At 40.6% G+C, this 26,398-nt stretch overlaps 1 protein-coding gene and 1 long non-coding RNA gene across 2 annotated transcripts in view; one reads left to right on the top strand and one right to left on the bottom strand.

Annotated features, from left to right (window-relative positions):
* Positions 1-26,398, top strand: part of HMGA2 (high mobility group AT-hook 2) — a 146,572-nt gene that overhangs the window by 30,841 nt on the left and 89,333 nt on the right. The window lies entirely within an intron of this gene.
* The window catches only part of LOC147371898 (uncharacterized), a 30,060-nt gene continuing 5,015 nt past the window's right edge, over positions 1,354-26,398 (bottom strand). The window contains exons 2-3 of the long non-coding RNA XR_015163826.1: positions 7,197-7,332; positions 1,354-4,100 (exon numbers count right to left, since the gene is read on the bottom strand). This is a non-coding gene — a long non-coding RNA (uncharacterized LOC147371898). The remainder of the gene's footprint in view (positions 4,101-7,196; positions 7,333-26,398) is intronic.

Genomic DNA, 26,398 nt, shown 5'->3' with positions numbered 1-26,398 from the left:
TACAGTTTTACCACCTGTGCGGATTCCTGTATCCACCACCAGAGGTATTCTTTCTGAAGACTGTCAGTTGCTTGAGAGTTTTCAGCACATCCGGTGATGACAGACATGGAGATGTGTCTTCTCTCCTAAACACACAGGAACTCTGTGTGACTGTAGGGAGGTGGAGAGTGGAAATCTGGCCCGTGGCTCCTGTCTGTGGCTGTGTAGTTACTCTTTCACATTCCCTCATTAGAAAGGGCTGGCTGGCCCAGACAGAATCATAGGTGGGCTTGGCACACAGCTAACTACTTGCCTGGAGTAACTTACGCTTTTGTACTGTATTAAGAGTTCTGCCAATTTCAGAGGCCAGGAAGCAAAGAGTTGGCCCAGGAGTGTAACACACCTGCTTTTCCCCAGGCCACAAACAACAGGCTGACGTGAGTACCTGTTTGCCCTAGTAAGTTATACTGAAACATGTCTCCAGAGACCTGAGGTTGTGGATAAATACTTCCCCCCACCCACCCCTAGAACCTTGCTTCACACAGATATTCACTGGGGGAGATGTCCTGTTAATTGCACTTTGCCTATCTGGCCCAGTCTCCACAATGAACTATAGTAGAATCCCATTATCGTGAGACCTGTAGGAATATATACACTTGAGAATGCCACAATAAGGTGTGTATGTGTGTGTGCACTTGTGTGCTCAGTCGTGTCCAACTGCTTGTGACCCCACGGACTATAGCCCACCAGGCTCCTCTGTCCATGGAATTCTCCAAGCAAGAATACTGGAGTGGGTAGCTATTTCCTTCTCCAGGGGATCTTCCCAACCCAGGGATTGAACCCGGGTCTTTTGCATTGCAGGCAGATTCTTTACCACTGTGCCCACCTAAGAAGCCTCACAATAGCATTACATTCCCTAATTTTAAAACAGATTGGACCTGTCACACACACACACACAGAGCAAAGCTAAACTGAGATGCAAACAGTAGGCAGATGGACAGGATGCCTCACCAGCTAAGTATCCTATACTCCAATCTGAGAAAAACTGGATTTGTAAATAGCTCCAACTGTAAATATGAAAATTTCTGAATGATGAAGGTCTGTTATGTTACACTAGTCACTCCTGGAATCTGAGTGTTTGATTAGATGACCAGAATTTATGGTGATGATGCGGATGTTTGGACATGAAAACCAATGAGCAAAAAGCTGTAAATCTGATCACTATGGCAACCATTTAGAGAACACATGTACTATATTTATTGCCACTGTCCTATTGGATCCTAAATCCCAACTAAGTCACAGCATATAAAGTGCTTGTTTTCTTCTCTGGATGAGTACTTTTCCTATTGGCAAAGTGAAATTAAAAAATCATGGTTTGCAAGTGACATCCTTTATTTTGGGTGGTAACAATCATCTTGTCTAAACACAGGCTTACTTTTGAATCAGATGGAGACATTTTGAAAATCTTGGACAGGCAGAAAAACTATGTATTAAAAAGAAAGTGCTATAAAAGAGTATCAGGACAGGCTACTATTACTTCCATAGCAAAGTTCTTTGGACCTGACTTGAACCAAATAAATGTGGTAGAAACCGCTGGTGTGACCATGGAAGTGGCAAACGAGAGCCAGCGGTCCTGTGTCCTGTTGTCTGTCACTGAGACCTTGTCAAAGCAATGCCCGAAGAGTGATTTTTGTAAGTATGAAAATGTTGGTCTGTCTGCTGCTTTATCTGCGCGTCAGTAACCCTAGACTTCGAGATTAAATAATTGAATTCTCTCATGTTCTGCAGGTGACAGTATGAAAGCTGAGAACAATTAAGTGTCCAGCTCAGGGTCACACAACCTCGTTAGCTGGGACGAGAACCAGGTTTCCTGATTCCTAGTCCATTGCTTTTTCACTGCAGGGAGCAGCTTCCTGTCACCCCACCAGTCTTGTCTTGGTTTTCCATTTGTAGTGTTGACAGTCCTGTGGCGCCACCTCTTCCTTCAGGTCCTGTGTTCGTTTCCTAGGGCTGCCGTGACAAAGGAGCGTGAACCTCGGTGCCTTAACACAACACAGATTTATTCTCTAATGGTTCTGGCAACCAAACGTCCAAAAAAAGTAGAGCCATGCTCTATCTGAAGGCTCTAGGAGACACTGTGTTCCATGCCACTTCCTTGGCTTCTGGTGCTACTGGGAACTCTTGATGTTCTTGACTTCTAGCTGCATCGCTCCAGTCTCTCCTTCTGTTGTCTTCCTGTGTGTTCTCATGTCTCTTCTCTTGAAAGAACACCAGTCATCTTTGATTGTGTTGTGTTTAAGTTGCTTCAGCCATGTCCAACTCTTTGCAACCCTAGGGACTGTAGCCCGCCAGGCTCCTCTGTCCATGGGATTCTCCGGGCAAGAATACTGAAGTGGGTTGCCATACCCTCCTCCAGGGAATCTTCCCAACCCAGGGATCGAACCCAAGTCTCTTAGGTCTCCTGCATTGGCAGGTGGTTTCTTTACCACTACAAATGAAAAAGCGCCACTGGGGGAGCCCCATCTTTGATTACGGCCCACCCTAATGACCCCAGCTTAACTTGATCACATATACAAAGACCCTGTTTCCCCATAGATGCACAAAGAGTTAGAACTTCAGCATCTTTGAAAGGGATCACAGTTCAATCCATAATAGGTCTACTTAGCTTCCAAACCATATTTAGAACTAGGCAGGCTTTGTAACACACCATGAGAACTGTAGTGAGTTTCATTAAGTGTAAAGCATCATATCCAATATTTGTAGTTTGTTACAATAACACATTAAAAAGATTTATAGACTGTTTTGGGTGTGATTATTGGATTAATTCCCCACTTTGAAACCATTTGTTGGGTCCTGTTTATTTAAAGGAGGGAATGAATAGACCTGAAAACACCTAATTTTCAGTTTAGCCTGGAAGCCAATAAAAGTTTTTTGTAAAGAATTGAAAACTGTGTCACAGAACATTAGCACTGTATTTGTGTAGTACTTTAGTCTTACCTTCAGTTGTTAGATGCTTGTTTGCATGTGCTAAAGCCTCTAGCTAAGATTTAAAAAAATAAAAACAAAAAACAAATTTTTCAAAAATTATTTTGTGGTAATAAAGTCTAGAACAGAATGTATGCTCAAGATATTTCATGGTGTGTGTACAATTTTTAAGTAGAAATTAAAAAGAAAGAAATCCTACCTGCAGTCAGCACTCTCCACTGTTTGCATTCCCCTGAACTTCCCTTGTTGAATACAGTCATTTGTGTTCATAAACATTCTTCCTGACCTCATTCTCTTTAGCATTATTTGATCGATCTTGGAGGAAATGTCCATATAACCTTAATTTGTACATTTTTTTAAAAAGTCTTTTTTAAAGCAAGTAATGGGAATGTATGCTGTTTTTTATGCTGTGTCTTTTATTAACTTTTATATATGTGATTCCAAATCTCTCTTTAAATTAATGTCTTTTAGCTTCAAATTGACTTCTTCCCATAAGGCTAGTCCCCATTTCCTATAATCTTACAGACCTAGGAGAACAACATTTTCCCTTCTGTCGTTTTGATAATTACGTCCTCTGTGCTCAGTGGTGGCCTATTAACTAACATGAATACCATGGGCTTGCAAAATAGCCTCAAATTTCCATATATTAGAACTGTGAGAATTTTCTATAATGGTGCTTTAGCAATAATGATGGAGGTGCAGGCATTTCCTGAGGATTAATGACCAGCTGGGAGGAACCAGTGGCCCTTGGCTCTGCCTCCCAGCCAGCCATTAATTCCGAGGAAATGTCTTTTGCTGAGGTCGTTACTGCTATTACAAGCTTAAAATGGAAAAACATAATAGGCGTATGAGTTACTTTTATGGGTTGATGCAGTTTCCAATGGTATGTACTAATTCGAGAAAATGACTGTGTATACATACAATTGTAAGTCAGACTGTTTGAATCATCCTTTAGTATTCCATATGTTTTATAACTGGAGTTATACAGTTCTCTACCTTTCCTGCTCAAAAAAAAAAAATTGACTCCTTAATTTCTACGTTGGTTCAAGGCTTCAAAGTATTGTGTTCCACTGACATATTTGAAAACATCAGTTTCTGTTATCAACTTCAAATAATATTCAGGTTTCACACATGGGCTGAAAGGAAAAAAAAATAAGAGTTCATTTTCCATTTTTGTGATAATACTTTTTCTTTTAGAATGAAACACTGAAAGAAAACATTTTAAGCCCTGTAATAAATTGCTGTGCTGCTTTGATTTTTTTTTTTTTTTTTTGCTGTCATTTGTATAAGAGACAGGCTTATATTTATACTTTTCCATAGTGAATCCATGAGACAACAATGCACAACTTAGTTTTTCAGCACTGCAGGGTTTTTAAAAAATCTATATTAAATATTGCAACTATGGGAAACCCTTTAATACAAAAAACACACAAAAAACTCTTAAAAATGAAGCCAAAGTGTCAAAATGCCGCTTTCCATGCTCCTTTCTCTTTTTAAAAAGTAGCCTTTTTTTGTATTTTTCCTTCTGATCTTAATCATCTGGCACTGTTTTTCATCTCAGTTATTAGCAGAGCCAACCTAGAAACATTCTTAAAAGTTATAAAAGGGAGAACCTGAACAATCCTGGAATATTGCCATCCTTGCCCTGATGGAGAAATGTGGTCAGCATCATGCAGGCGTGAGCCTGTGGGCCGTTTTTACCTGTCTCACCTGTTAGTGACTCTCTGTGTTTGTCAAACCTCCGATGTAGGCCAGACTCAGTGGGGAATTTGAAATATTGCAGGACACAGATGTGCACTAAAAGCAATAGGAATCAAGCTAAGAAGTCCTGTCCTATTTGGCCCGCAATTTCCTGTCCCACTTCTTCAAATTTGCTTGTAGCCTACAAGTCATTGTTCATGTTGGTAGACTCATTTGTGCTCAGATTTTCTTGAGCCTACTTTGTCAGAGGTCTTTACATCTCCCCATTCTGCTTCTCTCACCATCTCCTCAACTTTTGCCATCTACAGAAAGCATAGATGCCGCTTTGCCTCTCTGACTATTCCTTTGCTTTCTTTCACTTTTGTTGAAGGTGCTAGGATTCTCCCAGTTCTTCTGGAGCAGCAATGCCAAATAGAATATTCTGCGCTGATGGAACTGTTAATGTTCTGTATCTGTGCCATCCAATATGGAAGTTACTAGCCACATGTGGCTGCTTGAACAATTGAAATGTAGCTGGTGCATTTGAAGAACTAAATATTTGGTTTTATTTCATTTTAACTAATTGAAGTTTAGATAGCTTCACATGGCTAGTGACTACTGTATTGGTCAGTGCAGTCATCTTGGATCCATTATATCTTTGCCTTGCCTCCATTATCTGTCCTTTTTACCTTTAGTGCAGTTTAGTTCAGTTGCTCAGTCATGTCCAGCTTTTTGCGACTCCATGGACTGCAGCACACCAGGCTTCCCTGTCCATCACCAACTCCCAGAGCTTACTCAAACTCATGCTCATTGAGTTGGTGATGCCATCCAACCATCTCATCCTCTGTCATCCCCTTCTCCTCCCACCTTCAGTCTTTCGCAGCATCAGGGTCTTTTCCAATGAGTCAGTTCTTTACATCAGATGGCCAGAGTATTGGAGCTTTAGCTTCAGTATCTGTCCTTCCAGTGAATATTCGGGATTGATTTCCTTTAGGATGGACTGGTTGGATCTCCTTGCAGTCTGAGGGACTCTCAAGAGTCTTCTCCAACACCTCAGTTCAAAAGCATCAATTCGTCAGCACTCAGCTTTCTTTGTAGTCCAACTCTCACATCCATATGTGACTACTGGAAAAACCATAGCTTTGACTAGACAGACCTTTGTTGGCAAAGTAATGTCTCTACTTTTTAATATGCTGTCTAGGTTGGTCATAACATTTCTTCCAAGGAAGAAGCATCTTTTAATTTCATGGCTGCAGTTACCATCTACAGTGATTTTGGAGCCCCCCAAAATAAAATCTGTCACTGTTTCCATTGTTTCCCCATCTGTTTGCCATGAAGTCATGGGATCAGATGCCATGATCTTAGTTTTCTGAATGTTGAGCTTCAAGCCAACTTTTTCACTCTTTCACTTTCATCAAGAGACTCTTTAGTTCATCTTCACTTTCTGCCATAAGGGTGGTGTCATCTGCATATCTGAGGTTATTGGTATTTCTCCCAGCAATCTTGATTCCAGCTTGTGCTTCATCCAGTCCATCGTTTCTCATGGTGTACTCTGCATATCAATTCTGTTGTGTCTTTTTCCCCTGGAGGGGACCTTAATGCCCTCCAACCTCAACTTTGCCATATTCTGCCTTTGGTCTCTTGCCTAGTTCGAGATGACAAAATCGAGAGGCCTCTGTGCATAGACCTGGAGAAAGTATAGAGACCAAGAAAGCGTAGTCCTGGGACTTCCTTGATTGTACAGTGGCTGAGATACTACTCCTCCACTATAAGCGGTGCTGGTTCAATCCCTGGTTGAAGAACTAAGATCCCACATGCCTCGTGGTGCAGCCAAACATTTTTTTTAAAAAGAAAACAGTCCATTTCATCTCCTCTAAGGGCTTACAGAGTAGAAAGAACCAGAGTTTTCTGTGTTATAGGGAACAGACAGCTCACGATCCAGCATTAACCAGGAGTAAGCCATTTACGGATTTTCCTGAAGGACTTTATGGCTTTGAGATGGGAGGTATTACAAAAGAGTGTGATTTTATTTAGAAAAGGGTTGGAAACTTTCAAACTGTTTTAAATGGGGTAGTTTATAAGGTATAACACCATTACCTCTTAAAATACCACACTAGTGCCTCAGAATTAAGGTGATTGTATGTCATGGTTTTTTTTCAGTACAGTTTCAGTTTATGCTGCCTGTTCCAGTGTAACTACCAGTAGGACCCCTGCCAGTCTCCAAGGTGTCCAGCTTGGGAGGGTAAATCCTATAATCCCCTTGCCTACAGTCTGCCTAAATTTTATACACACACACACACACACACACACACGCAGTTTGTGCCTCTCCTAATCTTGTTGCATTTGTGCTCTTCAGTTACTTCCAGATTTTTCTTTCATGTCACTTCTCTATCGGGTCATTCCTCTGTTTGGGAACTGCCAATAGCTCCTGAATCAATTATAAATTTTTCAAGTCTCATAAATAGAACTATTGAGCTCTGTTTTTTTCCTCACATACATGTAGCCAAGTGAATAAGCTTCCTATTCCACGAACAAGGCAGACACTTTCTCACCTTCACTTTGACTGGAATCTCTTTCTCGCATGTCCAGCTGCTGAAAATCTTCTCCAGCCTTCCACGTCCAGTCTAGACACGACTCTTTTATGAAGTAACCCCTGACTCTCCTGGTCAAAAGTGGGCTGTCTCACCCCTGAATATGAACATACATTGTTAGTGCCTTGCTTAAAGCATGATCCATTTTCCTTTGTACTGAGACTTTTTGAATAATTCCCATCTCTGTTTAGCAGTTTTATACTCTTTGAGAAGAGCTACCACGTGTTTTGCATTTTCTTTAAAACCCAGGACAGGGGTATACAGTAGTTGCTTAATACATATTTGTTGAATAAAATTTAAAATGCTTATGGCTGGGCAACTTAGGTCATTCCCCAAAGATGATTTCTTAAAACTGTGTAATTGGAAGCTTTTTTTTCCCAAGTATTTCCACAGTTTATGCCATTAATTATAGTACTCAGAGGAATTACCGCTGCTATTAATCTCTTGGATCCAATACTTAGAGACATAAATATAAGTGACATTAGCTCCACCACTGCATTCAGTGAGATTACAAAGTAGAGAGTAGACTTAGAAGCAGATGTCAGAAAAATACCTGCAAAGATAACAAAATGTAGAAAATCTTGCTAAGTTTATAAGTTTAGTTCAGGGACACAGTCTAAGATGAAACTGCCAAACAAGATTGATAACATGGTAGCCTACTCTTCTGCACTTCTGGAGAGAGCTGTGTCTGTTTGGGGGAATTTTCCTCCAAATAAAAACCAAAAAAATGTGTTTGAGTGACTTTTAAAAGATCATTTAAAGAAGTAACACTTGTTGATTGGGATGGACAAAAGAAAGTTGCATGTGGCAAAATTTATATGTGAATATACTTATTGTTTTTAATCCTTTTTCTGTATATATATGGTACACTGAATTTAGAAAATAAATTAGTTTTGTTTTTAAAAATTATATTGTAATTTTAAAAGGTACAACTGACATATAACATTATATTAGTTTCAGGTGTATTGCATAATGATTCAGTGTTGGTGTATATTGCAAAAGGATCACCATAATAAATCTAGTTAACATCTATCATTAACTATAATTGCTATGCTGTAAGTACATGCTCATGACTTATCACTGGAAGTTTGTACCTTTTGACTGTCTTCTAGATTTCTGTATATTTGATTTAAGCATCTTATATGTCCATGGTAAACAAAATGGTAAAATCTTAAGAGTAAATTCAGTAAAGAAATATTGCAACTATTTTCTGAATAGACAATTCTTTAAAATTTAATTAATTGACATTTAAAAATTTTGCATGGGCATGTTCCTAACTGCACAATGAGACTTTAGATTGTAAAGGGTGGTAACAAAAGAATAAGCATTGGATATGTTTACTTTTTCTCAGACTCTTGCAAGAAACTTACCAAAACACATATGCACACCCTATACAACTTCAAACAACAGAAAATAGCTTTTTCTCTACCCACTTCTCTCCCTGCTTCCCACAATCCCTATCATGACCATGTGGTATCCAAGTTGGTCATGTCCAACTCTTTACAACCCCATGGTCTGTAGCCTGCCAGGCTCCTCTGTCCATGGAATTTTCCAGGCAAGATTACTGGGGCAGGTTGCCATTTCCTACTCCAGGGGATCTTCCTGACTCAGGGATTGAACTTGCATCTCTTGCATTGACAGGCAAATTCTTTACCACTGGGCCACCTGGGGAGCCCACCACCACCATGACTACCAATAGGCTTAAGTATTTGAAGTACTTTCACATTTTTATGTTACATAAGAAGTGAAGAAAAACTATTCCTGAAAGTGCATTTAAAATACTGTTTTCAAATAGTTAATCTTCTGGTTGTACAAAACAGAAGCCGGTTGTTAGAAATCTCATGTGCTTCAAACATTTAGAAGGCGGTAAGTGTAAAGGACCAGAAGCATGAGTCTAGTGCTTCTTGGAGGGTGGCCATATGCCCATAGCTAAAAGACAAAAAACCCAGGAAGGAGAAGAGTGGGTTTAGATAAGTTCCAAGTAGAGATGAAATAATCATATCCTTGTCATGTATGGATGACGTTTGAGAAAGGAAGCTGAGCCACAGATAAAGATACGAGGGCTATTTGTGGTAGTAAGTGAAGCCATGACTGTGGATAAAGATCACTAGAAAACGTGGAAAAAGAAAAGTGATGGAAAAAAAGGAGGTGGTGCAGAAAGTGGAGAAGAAAGGGAATATGGGAGCATTACACACAAAGGAGATGAAATAGGCTGCTAGGGATGGTTTATGGCCCAGTGGTTGCACCATGAACAGGACGTCTGTATGACTCCCTGGCCCCTTCCTCACCCAAGCTCAGCTCATGGTCTTTAAGTTCTCCACAGACTCACTGAAATGAGCACACCGCAGACAGCAGTGAGCCCTGCATCCTGGTGATACCATCAGCGCTCAAAGACAGCAAGGGAATGAGACCAAGGAGAATCCTTTTGGAGGCCAGATCATTAACTCCTATCTATGACATCCCTTTTTCCATCTGGAAAAGTTAAATTCTCTTGTGCAATTAGCTTTGCAGAATGGAGCAGTTTTGTTGGTTTACTGATACTGGTGAGCAAAATGGGCACAAGTGCAAGTCCTGGCGCCAGCAGTTGATTGCACCTTCCTTTCTGAGGCAGATGTGAATGTAAAGAAGAGAGAAATGTCCCTGGGGTGTTGTTGATTAAACTGACAGCCTTAGCTTTCAGGATCATTAGATTTCAAAGACAAAAAAAAAAAGGGCCCGCCAAGATGATATCCTTTGCACGGATCAGATGATGAGGAACTGAGTTGTAATTTGGGACTCATTCACAAGAAAAGGTCTGAAGGGTTTTCACATGAATAGGATCATAAGGGTCAGAATGCCAGGATCTGTGCCCACCACAGTCTCTCTGACCCGTAGTAGACTTCGCATCTAAGACTGGCTGAACAGTTTCAGTAATGCAACAGAAAGGCTCTATTCTGTAGAGCTAATTGCAAAACAAAACTCGCTTCTCCAGATGGAAAATGGGATACTCAAATCCACTGAAGGAAAGAAACACGGTTTCCCCCACCACAGCTCTGCAGTCTTAGTTCCATGGGTCTTATGTATGCGCAGTAAACATTTATGACCATATTTAGGTCCAGGCAGCATGTGGGATTTTGTGCTAGTGGTTGCTGATGAATACCTCCAATAGGAATCCTTTATGTCTGAGGTATCCATGGTAACTAAGTCGAGCCCATTTCCATTGTGCTGTTAGCTGGCCATACTTTGACTCTTTGGGCTCCAGGATTCCTAATTCTTATAACAACCCAGAGAGGCAGGTAAGTGCTTTTCAGAAAAGCAAACTTAAGCAAGGGATTTGAGATTTGAAGAATACCACATAGCTACCAAGATGATAATTTTTGACTCACGGGTTAATTTAATTGAGGAGTGCTCCAAAGTCAACAATTCCATAGCTAGCAACAGAATTATGATTATTAGGAAAATAATAGCTTTTTCTCTCACCTCTGAAATTTTCTGCGATGTTATGGACTTCATCGTTGGTTGTATATTTTGTAGGTAGCTCGTGTTCACCCTGCACTTGGCAGAGATCGCTAGATTTGTTACCTTAATAGCAATGTTCATTTTTTTAAGTACAGGGAAATATTTGACATACTGGAAAAATGCTTTAAAATAATGACATTAATATTATAATGTTGTATATCCTTTTTTTCCCCTAGGATACCCTGCAAATGTCCTATGGTGTCTGCATTTAACACACGTAGTAGACGTGCTTTTGTTCGCATGTGCACTGGCCACTTGAGCCCCAGCATACAATTGCCAGTGGCCTTTATTTCCTAGCTCATTTAACTGGGATCAGAAATAGTGGGATGTATTTTACTCACTTCAGTTTTTTTGAACATTAGTGTATTTTTGCTTGATTTTCTGATGGTGAACTTTTTTTTTTTTTCATGGAAAGGCATTTTATTTTAAATATAGCAGTGTGTACATGTCAATTTATTTCATACTAAACATTTATAAGTAGAAATGAAAGCACTGTATATAAATGAAGTGTGAATGCACTGAAAATATTATAGCTGCTGTTTTAAAATAGTTATATTAAATTTAAATCTAAGTTAGTCCTCAGACTTTCTAAAGTTTTCCTATTTGAATGGAAATACAATGTGGAATGCACCAGAGTGACATTTTTCCATTTCCCCATTGCCAAGATGGGAAGACACTTGCACTAAGCATCTGAATCCACATCTTTTTCACTAATATTCAAACTGTCATTATGGCTAAAATGATGGAGCATCAAATGTGTGAATTCTAGGGAATCACATCAGATTTACTTATAATTGATTTGTGTGCAAGGAGGGCAGGCCTCTATGTTGGAGGGAAAAAAAGTTCTGAAATGTGTAAGAAAGAATGGAAACCAAGAATCATCCCTAAGGAGAGCTATTTGCTCATTCAGCTCACCTTTCTCCTATCAGTGCTAATCCTGGGCACCGACCAGATATTGAGGATACACTGGTGAGCACTTCAAGGCCCCTGCTCTCATGGATCTTACATTCTAAAGAGGAACTATGAACAGCGGCCTAGTTACTCAAGAATAAAGATGATCATTTCTTGCCGTGATGAGAGCTGTGGATAGAGGTGAACCATGTTCATGTAATAGAGGAGTCGGGGAGGCTGCTTTAGATAGGGCAATCTGGGTGGGCATCGTGGAGGAGGTGCCGTGTGAACTGAGAGCCCCGAGTGAGACTAAGCCAGCCTCATAGCTGGTAGATCTGGTGGTCTGGCTGACATTAACAGCAGATGGGGACGAGGGGTGGGGGGTTAGAAGGGGCTTGCTGAGCATTCAGCTTTATTTTTCTTATCCCTTGGATTATGAAGAATGCAATAGTCAGAATACCCAAGGATTTGTTGGAGATATTATAAGAAGCAGGAAAAAGGTGACAGGATTCACTCTGTCTATTCTTGTGATACCTATGTGAGTGTTTGTAAGCTTTAAAATATAATAAAGGTTACCTCTCCCACCTTAGCCCACCTTTTATTTTTCAGCACAGATTTAAGAAAGCGATCAAAGCAGTCATTATTAAAAATAGTCATTCTTCTTAGCAGTGCTAACTCAGAAAATAAAATCACTGGCACTTAGTTGAGATGTAGACCACATGTATCAGCACTGCTTGGCCTTGTGCCCCTTAAACCCATCTGAGTCAGATTGTTCTTTCTGCTGCTGTTTTTCCTGTAGAAATGAGAGAGACAGAAAGTATGTGTGTAGGGATGGGAAAGGAGAACTCACTTCTGGTTTTCCGGTTTCTACGCACTGCAGAAGTGCATAGTAGAGGGGGAAACAGAATATGTGAAGAAAGAGGTAGAATGCGGTGCAGCAGATTCCTTAGTTGTGGGTTGAATTACCAGCTCATATAACAACAACAAAATGTGGACACTGTGAATTAGGACCTGCTGTTGTTCTTAGCTGGTGCTCATGAGGTAGTGGATGGCATGAACTGTGAAGAAGTGACTTGTCCTGTTTTGATGATAAACAGAGGTCTAGCCCCCAAGGCACTGAATTCTTTTCCAACTTCTTCCTCTGAGATCTTCCTTTGACATCTTCTGTGATGTTATGGACTTCATCGTTGGTTGTATATTTTGTAGGTTGAGAACATGTTCCTCTGTTGGGAAACAAAGGTAGCATGAAAACCTTGAGATCTTCTCAGGAAGAGGAACCTCTAGGAACTTATTCTTCTGGGGAGAGCCAGGACTCAGAACACTTGGAATGGTATCTGAGCAGGAGGAGTTGGAATTGGCTGGCCAGTGAGTGTTTATTATGCTTAAGCTACAGAGCTAATTACTGTGAGCAGACACAAAGGAAAGAGAAGACCAAAACCCTATCCTCGTGATACTGACAAATCAGTTGGCCTGAGCACACAGGAATTAACCAAAGAACACTTCTGCCAAGTTCCAGTTGTGTGAAAGGGGAGGATATGAGTCTTGTAGGGAACACAGAGTTGAGGCATGAGCAATTGGTCAGTAAGGCTGCCTGCAGGAGAATTTTGGGCGGAGTTTTGGAGGAAGTGAGGACAAGACTGGAGTTAACATACGTAAAACTTGTCACCTGAAGAAGACTGGAACCACCTGGAGGTTGAGAATGCAGTATCTCTTTCTTATATGTTCCCTGAGGTCCCTTGTTACTCTATAGCAGTGTTTACCAAGAGCTGGAATAAGGGACTTGGGCGCCATGTTGCTACATCCATGAAAGACTGGCCTTCTACTCTGCCACCGGCCACAGCTCAAAATGGAAACAAGTGTCACAGGTACCTGTAGTCCTGTCCCTTTTGTCTTCCTATGTCCACTCGCTTTTGAGCTCTTTCTCCGTCCAACATTGCTCACAAAGGAATCTCTGAGTCTGAGAAAGAACAAATATCCAGTAACCTTCTGCCGCTGGCCTCACTGAAAGGGGAGAGAATTCTGTTGAATGCCATTGGAAATGTAAGGATCTCTTGTGACAGTCAAGTCTCAGGAGGAAACTAGTGGTTAAATTGCTAAGTTCTTTGAGGCACTTGCAGTGCAGATAAGTGCCTGACCTCTCAGTATCATGTTTCTGACTTCTTTGTTCTGGCTTCGTTTTTTTTTTTTTTTTTCAAAATGCCATTTTCATTTGTTCTTAGAGTGAAGAACACGTCAAAGAGCTTTTCTAGCAGTAGGTGGTTTTACAGAGCACATGAAGAATGAAAACTAAATTATCATCCTGGAAGCAGTCCACTAGCATCAGGGAGGTGTCAGATTACGTTCCAGGCTTGGCTGTGTCAGAATGTGAAACAGGAAAGGGAGGACGGAGGCAATGTTGCATCAATTGGGCCCAAAGCCCCCTTTACCTTGAATATGGAGAAAAATCGAGGCAAGAATTTTTTTTTTAACTATTTTCTCCATGGTTCTTATCTAATTCAGTACATCTTAAATGATAGTTTATAGAATGCTGATACATCAGGAAAAAAACCCAGGTTGTACTGGTCTTGCATGTTCTCACCTAGCTCTTTTACCTGAATCCTCATTACAATCTATGGGAATGTTAGCATCATTCCCATAGATTAGTTTTAATTAATCTATGTTAGTCTTAATGCTATCAGCTAGGTGATTCGTGGGTTTTATTGGTTATTCTTTTTTTTTAATTTGACCACACCATGAGGCATGTGGGCTCTTAGTTCCCCACTCCTGCATTGGAAGCACAGAGTCTTAACCACTGGACCTCCAGGGAAGTCCCCCTTTTTTGGTTATTCTTGATAAACTAATGGAATCGTGGCATTTGGAAATTAAAAATTAACTCAAGAATTTGTGCCAAAACTCAAATTACAGATACTATTGTATTTTAAGTGCCAGTGCTGTCCCAAACCACCAACACATTGTGTACCAGTTAGTCTAATAGATTACCATTGATTTCCTGTTCCATATATTTTAAGAGATTGACGTTAGTAAGCTGCTTTATTGTTGTTGTTGTTTAGTTGCTAAGTCGTATCCGACTTTTGTGACCCTGTGGATTGTAGTCCACCAGGTTCCTCTGTCCATGGGACTTCCCAGGCAAGAGTACCTGAGTGGGTTGCCATTTCCTTCTCCAGGGTATTTTCCCGACCCAGGGATCGAACCCTCATCTCCTGCACTGGCAGGTGGATTCTTTACCACTGAACCACCAGGGAAGCCCAGTAAGCTGCTACACTTCCTTAATCAAAGAGGCAGAAACCTTTGCAAAACACTCAGCTGATGAAATGGCTCACTAAAATGAGTCTAGAAAACTGTTAACTGTTTTCTAACACTCCTGCTGAACTCAACTCACTACCAAGTAGACTTTGATTCATTTGTGTGTAGAGTTCCCTAGGCCAGGTTAGCTTGGCTATATATATATATTTATCAGTTGAAATAGGGTACTGCTGCTATTGTCATCATGTATCTATACATAAATCAGAGCAAGGCCAGAGGAGGAACATGGTAGATCACAGAGCAACTGAGAAAGATGACAGCAGTGACTAGAAAATAAAACATAATGGTTGTATTTCAGGGACCCTACCCAACAGATGGTAGTTATCATAGCTTTTGAAGTTTCATCTGATTACTTTGCCAACAAAGGTCCATCTAGTCAAGGCTATGGTTTTTCCAGTGGTCATGTATGGATGTGAGAGTTGGACTATAAAGAAAGCTGAGCACAGAAGAATTGATGCTTTTGAACTGTGGTGGTGGAGAAGATTCTTGAGAGTCCCTTGAACTGCAAGGAGATCCAACCAGTCCATCCTAAAGGAGATCAGTCCTGGGTGTTCATTAGAAGGACTGATGTTGAAGCTGAACCTCCAATACATTGGCCACCTGATGTGAAGAGCTGACTCATTTGAAAAGACCCTGATGCTGGGAAAGATTGAGGGCAGGAGGAGAAGGGGATGACAGAGGATGAGATGGTTGGATGGCATCACCGACTCAATGGACATGGGTTTGGGTGGACTCTGGGAGTTGGTGATGGACAGGGAGGCCTGGCGTGCTGCAGTTCAAAGAGTTGGACATGACTGAGCGACTGAACTGAACTGAACTGATAGGTTGATTGATCCTCAAGTCTAACCTGACATTGTAGTCCACACTCCTCTCTTGCTATCTGCTGACATAATTGGGGAGAAGTTGAAGTTACCTTCTGTCAATGGGGTAACTCCTCAGCAATCATAGTAAACTACCCTCCATTGTACCACTCCTCCCTATAAAATGGGCTAGAGATTCCTGTTCCATTTCTGTATTTAAGAAAGAATGATCAAACTCTTTTATTTCGAAAGGATACACATACCCCCAATGTTCATAGCAGCACTACTTACAATAACCAAGACATGGAAGCAACCTAAATGTTCATTTACAGACAAATGGATAAAGAAGATGTGGTGTGTATATACAATGGGATGTTAGCCATTCAGCCATGAAAAAAAGTGAAATGATGCCATCTGTAGCAATATGGATGGACCTAGAGATTATCATGGGCTTCCCTGGTGGCTCAGACGGTAAAGAGTCTGCCCACAATGCGGTAGACCTGGGTTTGATCCCTGGGTTGGGAAGATTCCCTGGAGAAGAGAAAGGCTATCCACGTCAGTATTCTTGCCTGGATAATCCCATGGACAAAGGAGCCTGGCAGGCTACAAGTCCATGGGGGTCACGAGGAGTCGGATACAATCGAGCAATTTTCACTAGAAAATATCATATGAAGTGAAGTAAGTCAGAGAAGGAAAGACAAATACCATATGATATCACTTATATGCGGAATCTAAAATATGATACAAATGAACTTGTTTACAAAATAGGAACAGACTCATAGACATAACAACATACTTATGGTTACTAAAGGGGAAAGGGGTCAGAGTGGGATAAATTAGGTGTTTGGGATTAGCAGATACAAGCTACTATATAGAAAACAGATAAACAACAAGGCCCTACTGTATAGCACAAGGAACTATATTCAGTGTCCTGTAATACACCATAATGGAAAAGAACATGGAAATGAATTTTCATATATATGAATATATATGAAATACATTTATTATTTTATATATGCATATACATCGTATATTATATATATATATATATATAATTCTGCTGTACACCAGAAACTAACAACTTCGTGAATCAACTATACTTCAATTTAAAAACAAGAATGGTCAAGAAATACAGTGCACATTTCATTCTGGTATATACTATTTGAGCGTCTTTTCTCAATGTAAGTAATGTAAATGGGGCATCTAAACATAGTCCCACTTAATATTCATAATCAATACTTATTAAGTGACTCCCAAATATCAGGGTATATTCTAGAAGCCTCAGAATAAACCTTTAAAGGGTACCTTATTGACATAATTTTATAAATGAAACTGAGTTTCGGAAAACTGAAGTAATTTGCACAAATACACAGTTCAGTTCTGTCGCTCAGTCGTGTCCAACTCTTTGCAACCCATGGACTGCAGCACGCCAGGCCTTCCCTGTCCATCACCAATTCCCGGAGCTTGCTCAAACTCATGTCCATTGAGTCAGCGATGCCATCCAACCATCTCATCCTCTGTTGTCCCCTTCTCCTCCTGCCCTCAATCTTTCCCAGCATCAGGGTCTTTTCTAAGGAGTCAGCTCTTCACGTCAGGTGGCCGAAGTATTGGAGTTTCAGCTTCAGCATCAGTCCTTCCAATGAACATTCAGACTGATCTCCTTTAGGATGGACTGACTGGATCTCCTGGCAGTCCAAGGGACACTCAAGAGTCTTCTCCAACATCACAGTTCAAAAGCATCTATTCTTCGGCTCTCAGCTTTCTTTAAGGTCCAACTCTCACATCCATACATGACTACTAGAAAAACCATAGCTTTAACTAGACAGACCTTTGTCAGCAAAGTAATGTGTTTGCTTTTTAATATAAAGAGAAGGTTGGAGAAGGAAATGGCAACCCACTCCAGTACTCTTGCCTGGAAAGCCCATGGACAGAGAAGCCTAGTAGGCTACAGTCCATGGGGTTACAAAGAGTTGGACACAACTGAGTGACTTCACTTTATTTACTTTATTTTTTAGGTTGGTCATAGCTTTTCTTCTAAGGAGCAAGCATCTTTGAATTTCATGGCTGCAGTCACCATCTGCAGTGATTTTGGAGCCCAGGAAAATAAAGTCTGTCACTGTTTCTATCGTTTCCCCATCTGTTTGCCATGAAGTGATGGTACCGGAGGCCATGATCTTGGTTTTTTGAATGTTGAGTTTTTAAGCCAGCTTTTTCACTTTCCTCTTTTAGGTTCATCAAGAGGCTCTTTAGTTCCTCTTCACTTTCTGCCACAAGGGTGGTGTCATCTGCATATCTGAGGTTATTGATATTTCTCCCAGCAATCTTGATTTCACCTTGTGCTTCATCCAACCTGACATTTTGCATGATGTACTCTGCATATAATGGAGAAGGAAATGGCAACCCACTTCAGTATCCTTGCCTGGAGAATTCCATGGACAGAGGAGCCTGGTGGGCTACAATCCATGGGGTCGCAAAGAGTTGGACAACACTGACTAACACTACACTCTGCATATAAATTACATAAGCAGGGTGACAATATATAGTCTTGATGTACTCCTTTCCGGATTTGGAACCAGTCCATTGTTCCATGTCCTATTCTAAGTGTTGCTTCTTGACCTGCATATAGGTTTCTCAGGAGGCAGGTAAGGTGGTCTGGTATTCCCGTCTCTTTAAGAATTTCCCACAGTTTGTTGTGATCCACACAGTCAAAGGCTTTGGCATAGTCAGTAAAGCAGAAGTAGATAGTTTTCTGGAATTCTCTTGCTTTTTCTGTGATCCAATGAATGTTGGCAAAAGTTAGGGAGTAACAAAATAAGTCTAGAGTCCATATCTATCATACTCACAAACCCATGATTTTTCAATACTATGTGGCCAATCCAATTAGAAAAATCTGAAAATCTTATACTTTTCAGTCTTTCTTGTACTTGGCTTTCAGATTAAAAGTATTGGTTATGCTTTGCAAAAATGTGGTGCTCAATATTCCAATTAGATTTAATAAACATTTATTGAGCACTTAATAGGTTCGTAAGTAAATAAAATATGGTTCTTAGCATTAAGAACTTAAAATCTAAGGGTGGATATGCATACACTTGAAACTTCTATTTGGAACTCCAGTTATGAGCCAGGAGCTATGCTAGGTGCATTGCAAACATTATCTTGCTTTACTATTATATCTTTCTAAGAGTCTTATAAAGTAGGTATTTTATAAATATTTTTGCCAAGATGTAAATCGTAAACAAAGATCAATTAGGCCTGTATTCCAACTAGGTAAAATAAGGAAAGTTTTATCAAGAAGATAAATGGCACTTCAAGCTGAGCCCTAAAGAGTATCTGGGATTTAAATAGGATGGCTGGAAGATGAAGTTCCTGGAGAAAGCCTTCCATGCTATGTGAAAAGAAGGAACAAATCAATGAGGGCAAGGAAGTGTAGGGCGTGTTCAAGTGAGAACAGATAGTTTGTATGGGATAGTATAAATTAGGCCCATAGTGTGGGAAGGAAGTGATAATATAGGTCATGAAGACCATGCCCTGCATGCTCACAGAGATCAGGCATCATAGGAAATGGGAAGCTATTAAAGACTTTGTCATAAGAGAATGATACATCTGATTTGATTCAGAAAAAAAGTCAGTCAGAAGCCTATATCAATAACCATAGATTGTCTCATGACCAATGCATTAGAATTATTTGCTATAATCATTTCCTTTAAAACATCATTTTTAAAAAGTATTTAAAATACAGGTAATTAACATTTTATAAGGGCTTCCCTGGTGGATCAGATGGTAAAGAATCCACCTGCAATGCAGGAGACCTGGGTTTGATCCCTGAGTTGGGAAGATCCCTTGGAGGAGGGCATGGCAACCCACTCCAGTATTCTTGCCTGGAGAATCCCCATGGACAGAGGAGCCTGGCAGGCTATAGTCCATGGGGTCGCAAAGAGTCGGACACGACTGAACGACTAAGCACACACACAGCATTTTATAAGATGATTTGTATAGTTTTCTAATGCCAGGAGCTGGTAATCACATGCTTTGACTATCTTGAAAGGATTTTCCTCCTTCTAGCCGTCTGGTCTAAGTATTAGCAATGAGTCCTCTCCCTTTACTTCTTGTAAACTTGATAGAATTTATTGTATCACTGTTTTGATACATGAGTCTATTGTCACCAATAGATGTAGACTTTGGAGGATTTGGACTGCGGTTTTTGCTTTCTTTAATATCTCCCAAGCTCTGCAGAAACCATTATTACTTCGTGAATACTTGGTGGATGGATGAAGAATTGAATGGAGAGCCCCTAGCTTCACTGTAATTTGCACTCAGCATCAAGGTGAATGCTTAACCCAGGGCCACAGTGAGAAAGCCTTTGGGACTTCTGAAAACCAGGTTTCTGTAAATTGTCAAATAGATAAATTCCATGGTATCTACAGATCAGTGGGTTCCACACACATAAATTTGAATTCACTAAATCTAGGCTGATGGAAGAGGTTGACCTGGGTGAGGGTTTTCTAGCACAGGAGTCAACAGTGAATCACGGTCCAGAGCCAGCCCATTGCCTGTTTTTTCATGACCTGCAGTCTAAGACTGGTTTAAGACTCCCCTGGTGGTCCAGTTGCTAAGTTCCCAAGCTCCCAGTGCAGGGGGCCCAGGTTCGATCCCTAGTCTGGAAACTAGACCCCACACACAGCAACTAAGACCCATTTTCTCAGTCTCTCAGTCGTGTCCGACTCTTTGCAACACCATGGAGTATAGCCCACCAGTCTTCTCTATCCATGGCATTTCCCAGGCAATAATACTGGAGCAGGTTGTCATTTCCATCCCCAGGGGAGCTTCCCAACCCAAAGATCGAACCCATGTCTCTTGCGTCTCCTGCACTGACAGTCAGAGTCTGTACCACAAGTGCCACCTGGGAAGCCCTAAGACCCGGTGTGGTCAAATTAATTTTTTTTAAAGAATGGTTTATATATTTTTAAATAATTGAAAAAAGGAATAATAGTAATATGTTGAGATGTGAAAATCAAGTAAGATGCAGAAACCAAGTTTCATTATGCAGAAACCAAGTTTTACTGGGATACAGTTACTCTTACTTGTTCACATCCTGTGTCCTGTCTGACTACTTTCTCACTACGGTGGCAGAGTTCAACAGTTGTCGCAGAGACCACCTGGCCTACAAAGTCTAAAATATTTATTCTCTGGCCCTTCACGAAAAAGTTTGCTCACCCTGGCTGGACTGTGTCTTTCTGGCCTTCTTAATCCATTTATATGGCTTTCTTCCTTTTCTGTGCAAATGGAAAATGAGTTTAACTTCATTAGAAGCAAGAAACTTGTAGCTTTGCCTTCAGGTTTTTTTCCCCCTCCTTCTCTTGAGAATCTTGAATGTTCTATATATATCTAGATTTGCAAAGCTAAAGAATAATGAGGTAGAATATGTTTTATCCATTAGTATATCCCTTTTCTATGGGGATCCTGCAAGTATGGTTTTCTCTTTAGGTTAAAGAGCCGCATTCCTTTTCTAATCATATCCCATTTTTAGTTCACACTCAGGCTGTCAGTTCCACAGAACAATGTCAAATGAGCTTAGGATCTCTTTGTTTTTAATTTTTATTTTTTGGCTCTACTGGGTCTTTGTTGCTGCACGAGCTTTTCTCTAGTTGCAGGAAGCGGGAGCTACTCTCTAGTAATGGTGTGCTGGCTTCTCACTGCGGTGGCCTCTTTGGTTGTAGAGCATAGGCTCTAGGGCACACAGGCTTCAGTAGTTAGAGCACATGGACTTAGTAGTTGCGGCTTGCGGGCTCTCGAGCACAGGCTCAATAGTTGTGACACACGGGCTTAGTCGCTCCGCAGCATGTGGGATCTTCCCAGATCAGGGATCAAACCCATGTCTCCTGCGTGGGCAGGCAAATTCTTTACCACTGAACCACTGGGGAAGCCCTTTAGGATCTCTTGAAAACCTCTTCCAGCAGCCTCTGCCAGTGTCTTACCCGGGGAGTTTTCTTCAAAAAGGCTCAGGGATAGTGGAATAACCTTGGATGATGATCAGTATATTTCACCTTCCTGTTTGGTGTGTTAATGCCATCTGTGCACTGCGGTTTTGTTTGCACTTCTCAGCATCATCACTTTCGGAGCTTTCAGGGCCTAAAGCTGCAGCCATTCTGAAATATCAAGGAGGCAACAGTACCCAAAGTGAAAAATATTCCCACCTCGTCAGGTTTGTGATTCACCCCTGAGGCAGATGTGATCTGGCTTCCATCCCCTTCATCCCACGGAAAGCACTCGACTTCATCAGGAACTTGCTGGCTGCCAAATCCTAGGGACGCGTCTCGGTCCTCATCCTGATGTCTTTTTTGAAAAATTATTCAAACAGGAAACCATTCTTCCCTGTTTCACTCTCTCTCTCCTTGGTTCCCAGAACAAAATCTAGTCCTGACATTTGCTCTTTTTTCCCGAAAGCTCCTCGGAGCTGCTAGGTGCTTCTCTTTTCACCTGCCCTTCCCACATATCTTGTCTCCAGGGAGACAAGTGGAACCCACTATGTTTCACTAGATGTGTCCGTTCTGAGTAGACTCCTGACATCTGTGTTTCGGCTGTTATCTCCATTTCGAGCACTGTACCCATAGCTATCGTGAGTGTGCCGTCACTCATCCGATCACCCTGAACTCCCTTCTTTCCGCATTTTCAACACGCACAGAGTCCTGTCATTTATTTACTGTACCATATGTTTTGAGTTTTCTTTTCCTCCATTCTCACTGCTGCTTCCTTTGTTCAGGCCCTCATCATCCCTCCCTTGAATTCTTTGCACTGGTCTCCTGCTAGTTTCCCCCGCTGACTCTAGTCCTCTGTCTCCAACCCCCTCAATACTCCTGCAAGTGCGGTCTCCAAGACCAAATGCCTCCAATGGCTTCCATTCACCCAAGGGCAGAAGTCTACATTTCTTATGTCGCTTCTGGCATTAGGCTTAGTTTCGCATCTTGCCTCTTATCGTCTTCTGGTTGTAATCTTCGCTCCGTTAGCACGGAAAGCCTAGTCTTTCTGAAACCTCTATTGGTTATTTCACGCCTCTGCTCTGATTGTTGTATTCTTGACCTTCGTCTCCATCTGGACAAATCTCGCACACCTCCCAAACCCCCGTTCAAATATGGTTCTCCGTCTCCCGAAATGACCACCCCCTCCTCTTTGCCATCATTGGAGTTTTGTACACTCCCTGAGGAGAACACAGTTCACAGTGTACTATAATTGTTTGTTTACCCTTTTTCACACAGAGGACTCTGTCTCCTCCCTCACTGTATTTTCAGTTCATAGCACACAGTCTATCTCAGGAAAAGCATCCAAGAAACGAATGTGTCCAACCTGCATGTCAGTATCTACACCATGTCCTCTGGGTGCAGTTATGTTGCCAGGCATGTTAGAAGTGAATGGCGCTAGGAAATCCAAGTAGGCCAGTTATCAGCAGAAAAGGTTTATTTCCTTCTCTTAATATTTAATTTGTGTTGAATCTAGGCTGAGTGTATGTGGCTATATATAGTCACTCTAGAAGTCAGGTGTGGGAAGATTGGTATTTATTTTAATAGACCAGAGTGAAAGAGAAAAAGAGAGACTTCTAATGTAATTATTAGTGAGTCACATACATTAAAGTTTAATTTCTCGTACTGATACAGAGAGAGCTTGGTAGAAAGCTTAGTGTCTAATTAGTCATATAAAGTATGTGAATATGTGTAATATTAAATATATGTATATGTACATATATATTTAAATGTCAGCCTTATAACATTACTAAGTTGATGGTAAAGCATCTGTCTACAGTGTGGGAGACCCAGGTTCTATCCCTGGGTGGGGAAGATCTCCTGGAGAAGGAAATGGCAACCCACTCCAGTATTCTTGCCTGGAAAAATCTCATGGACAGAAGAGCCTGGTGGGCTACAGTCCATGGGGTCGCAAAGAGTCGGACATGACTGAGCAACTTCACATAAGTTATAATTTATTATAGTCATCCTCAGGAAATTATCATTGTAAGCCCCATAATAAACACAGGGGACTTTAGGGGCTTCCCTAGTGGTCCAGTGGTTAAGATTCTGAGCTCTCAGTGTAGGGGGGACGGGTTCAATCCCTGGTCAGGGGACTAAGATCCCACATGCCAAGCAGGGCAGCCAAAAACAGGAACAAAAAAAAAGACAAGGGACTTCATGGGGTTAACCTGTGGGGTTAAACATATCGTCCCTGCTTTATAGAACTCAAAAATCATATACATAAAAAGATAAGTAATAAAGCTGTTTAAAGTAAGCCAATTAATGGCAAATAATAAATGAGATTCCATTTTGTATCCTGGAGGAGGAAATGCCAACCCACTCCAGTATTCTTGCCTGGGGAAATTCCATGGACAGAGGAGCCTGACAAGCTATAGTCCATGGGTTCTCGACAGAGCCACACACAACTTAGTGACTAAACACCAATAACACCTTACTATAGCTCTGTGCACACAGTGGGTGTTTAATAAGTATTTGCTTAGTGAATGAAGTGACAATGGGACAGACCAAATTTGTAATAATTTTTCAATTGTCCTTCCTTCACTTTTTGCATTTACCTGGAGTTGGGTCTTGCTCTATTTTTGACACTAGCTAATTGTGCATAAGAGTAAGAATTTATCCTTAATACTTTTCATAGATCTCAGATAAAGCTTATTTTTGTTTTACAAGTTAGAAATCAAAATTAATAAATATGTGAATAATAAGTGTATACATAAAGCATAAAAGTAACAAAATATATAAAAATGTATATAATTTAAAGCTCTGTAAAGTCTGCTGCTTTACTGAAGGCTTTGTCAGTTTTGCTGAGACACGTTGGGTGAACATGTAAAGTCTTTAATGACATGAGGCAAATATTCAGGAAATTTTAACCGTTGTCTTTTCAATGGGAGCAAATTGTTTCAGACAACAAATTGTAGGTTTCCAATAGGAAGGAAACCAACTAAACATATGGTTCCTTCTAGAAGTTGTTTTAGTCTTTTTCAGAAGGAGGTTTAGGGTGATTCCAGGTGCCTCACCAGCTTCATTGGAGTGGAATACAGGTAACCTGTGTACACTCGATCTTTGCCAATTTGTGAAACCTACCAGGCAGCCCAGATTTACCCATGGAACCTCCTTATGGCTTAGCAAAGTATCTTAAAAAAAAAGAATGGATGGTCATGTTCTAATTCATCTATTTTTCTGTATCTATATAGAAAGGTTAATATTTTCATGTGCATGCATGCTAAGTCCCCTCAGTCATTTCTGACTCTTTGCAACCCCATAGTCTATAGACCACCAGGCTCCTCTGTCCATGGGATTCTCCAGGCAAGAACTGTGGAGTGGATTGCCATTTCCTCCAACAGGGGATCTTCTCAACCCAGGGATTGAGCCCCAGTCCTTATATCTCCTGCATTGGCAGGCAGGTTCATTACTACTGATGCCACCTGGGAAGCCCCTAATATTTTCACAAGTATGCTTAACTATTAGGGATTTCAAATGGTCATCCCCAAGGCCCTCTTCTTCGCCTTTTCCAGTTTGGAACTCCATCTTATGGAAATAGCCACGTTTTGAAGCAGGTGTAGCTCTTCCTGCAAGTTTCTCCAGTGCAAGCAAATTGGAATCTCACAGGTCTGCATGTACTTCTGTCTTCTCTTCCCTCTTTACTCAACCAGAAAGAAGATTTTCCCCAGTAATTATCTTGTAGAAGTACCATCTTGGAGCTTGATGTTGTTGCCATAGTGAATTTCACTTTTCAAAACTATACATGTGTAAAAATAAAAAGGAACAGTTATATCTTATTAGGGTTCATGCAGCAGGTAATTATTCCAAAGTAGCTCCAAACTGAATTTTCACTTCTCCATTCTCATCTTGGAAGACACATTGACAGTGGCTCAGCCCATGCTTTCTTTGGTTATCTTATTGACAGTAATATCAGATGGACCTTATTTAATTGAGTACCTGTATGTTCTTAAATGAGTAAATAGTATTATTCCAAGTTGACCTATTGACATAATCTCGAAGACCATGTCATTTATAACACCTCAGTTTATTATTTCAACCATCACACTGGCTTGCAGAGAATTCCTTATTTAAATCACTGTACATTTTTTTTTTTTAATTCCAAGGCTTATTTCAGTCATAAGTCCATTCTCTATGAGGTGGAACTACCAATGTGATAGCAGTGACTTTCCTTTTTTAAATTTGCTTTTCGTTTGAATTATCTTCACTGTCTTAAGAAACGAGCAAGGTTAGTCAGTAGAGAAAGAGCTCATCGCCACTCCAGCTATTTTTAAAGACTTTGATTTTTTAAAAATGGTTAGATGGAAACAATAGAACTGTGATTCAACTAGGCTGCCCCTGGCCTCTGTTTATTCTTTTATTGTTGCTTCATGTTTTTCAATAACACTGTTTCTTTAGAAAATCTTTCTTTTTTCCCTAAACTACTTGCTATATAAGAATGTAGCAACTAGAGATCATTTTAATACATGTTTATAAATAATTACCTTAGCTGAGCTGGTCTGTTGATTAAGTATGTATTAAAGACACTTTTTTCCCCCTATAAAACAGCAGTTCTGTATAATGTTTTTCATAGAATGAATTCTCATTTCCTCAAAATTCATCAAATATTGCATTTCAATATTTTCAGGAGATGTGCCGTGCTGTGCTTAGTCACTCA

The sequence above is a fragment of the Bos grunniens genome, chromosome 5 (assembly GCF_055505025.1).
Source record: "Bos grunniens cultivar Pamir isolate PY7600 chromosome 5, Bosgru_T2T1.0, whole genome shotgun sequence".
NCBI lineage: Eukaryota > Metazoa > Chordata > Mammalia > Artiodactyla > Bovidae > Bos > Bos grunniens.
The sequence above is the reverse complement of the archived record's forward strand: the minus strand, read 5'-3'. Positions and strand labels throughout refer to the sequence as shown.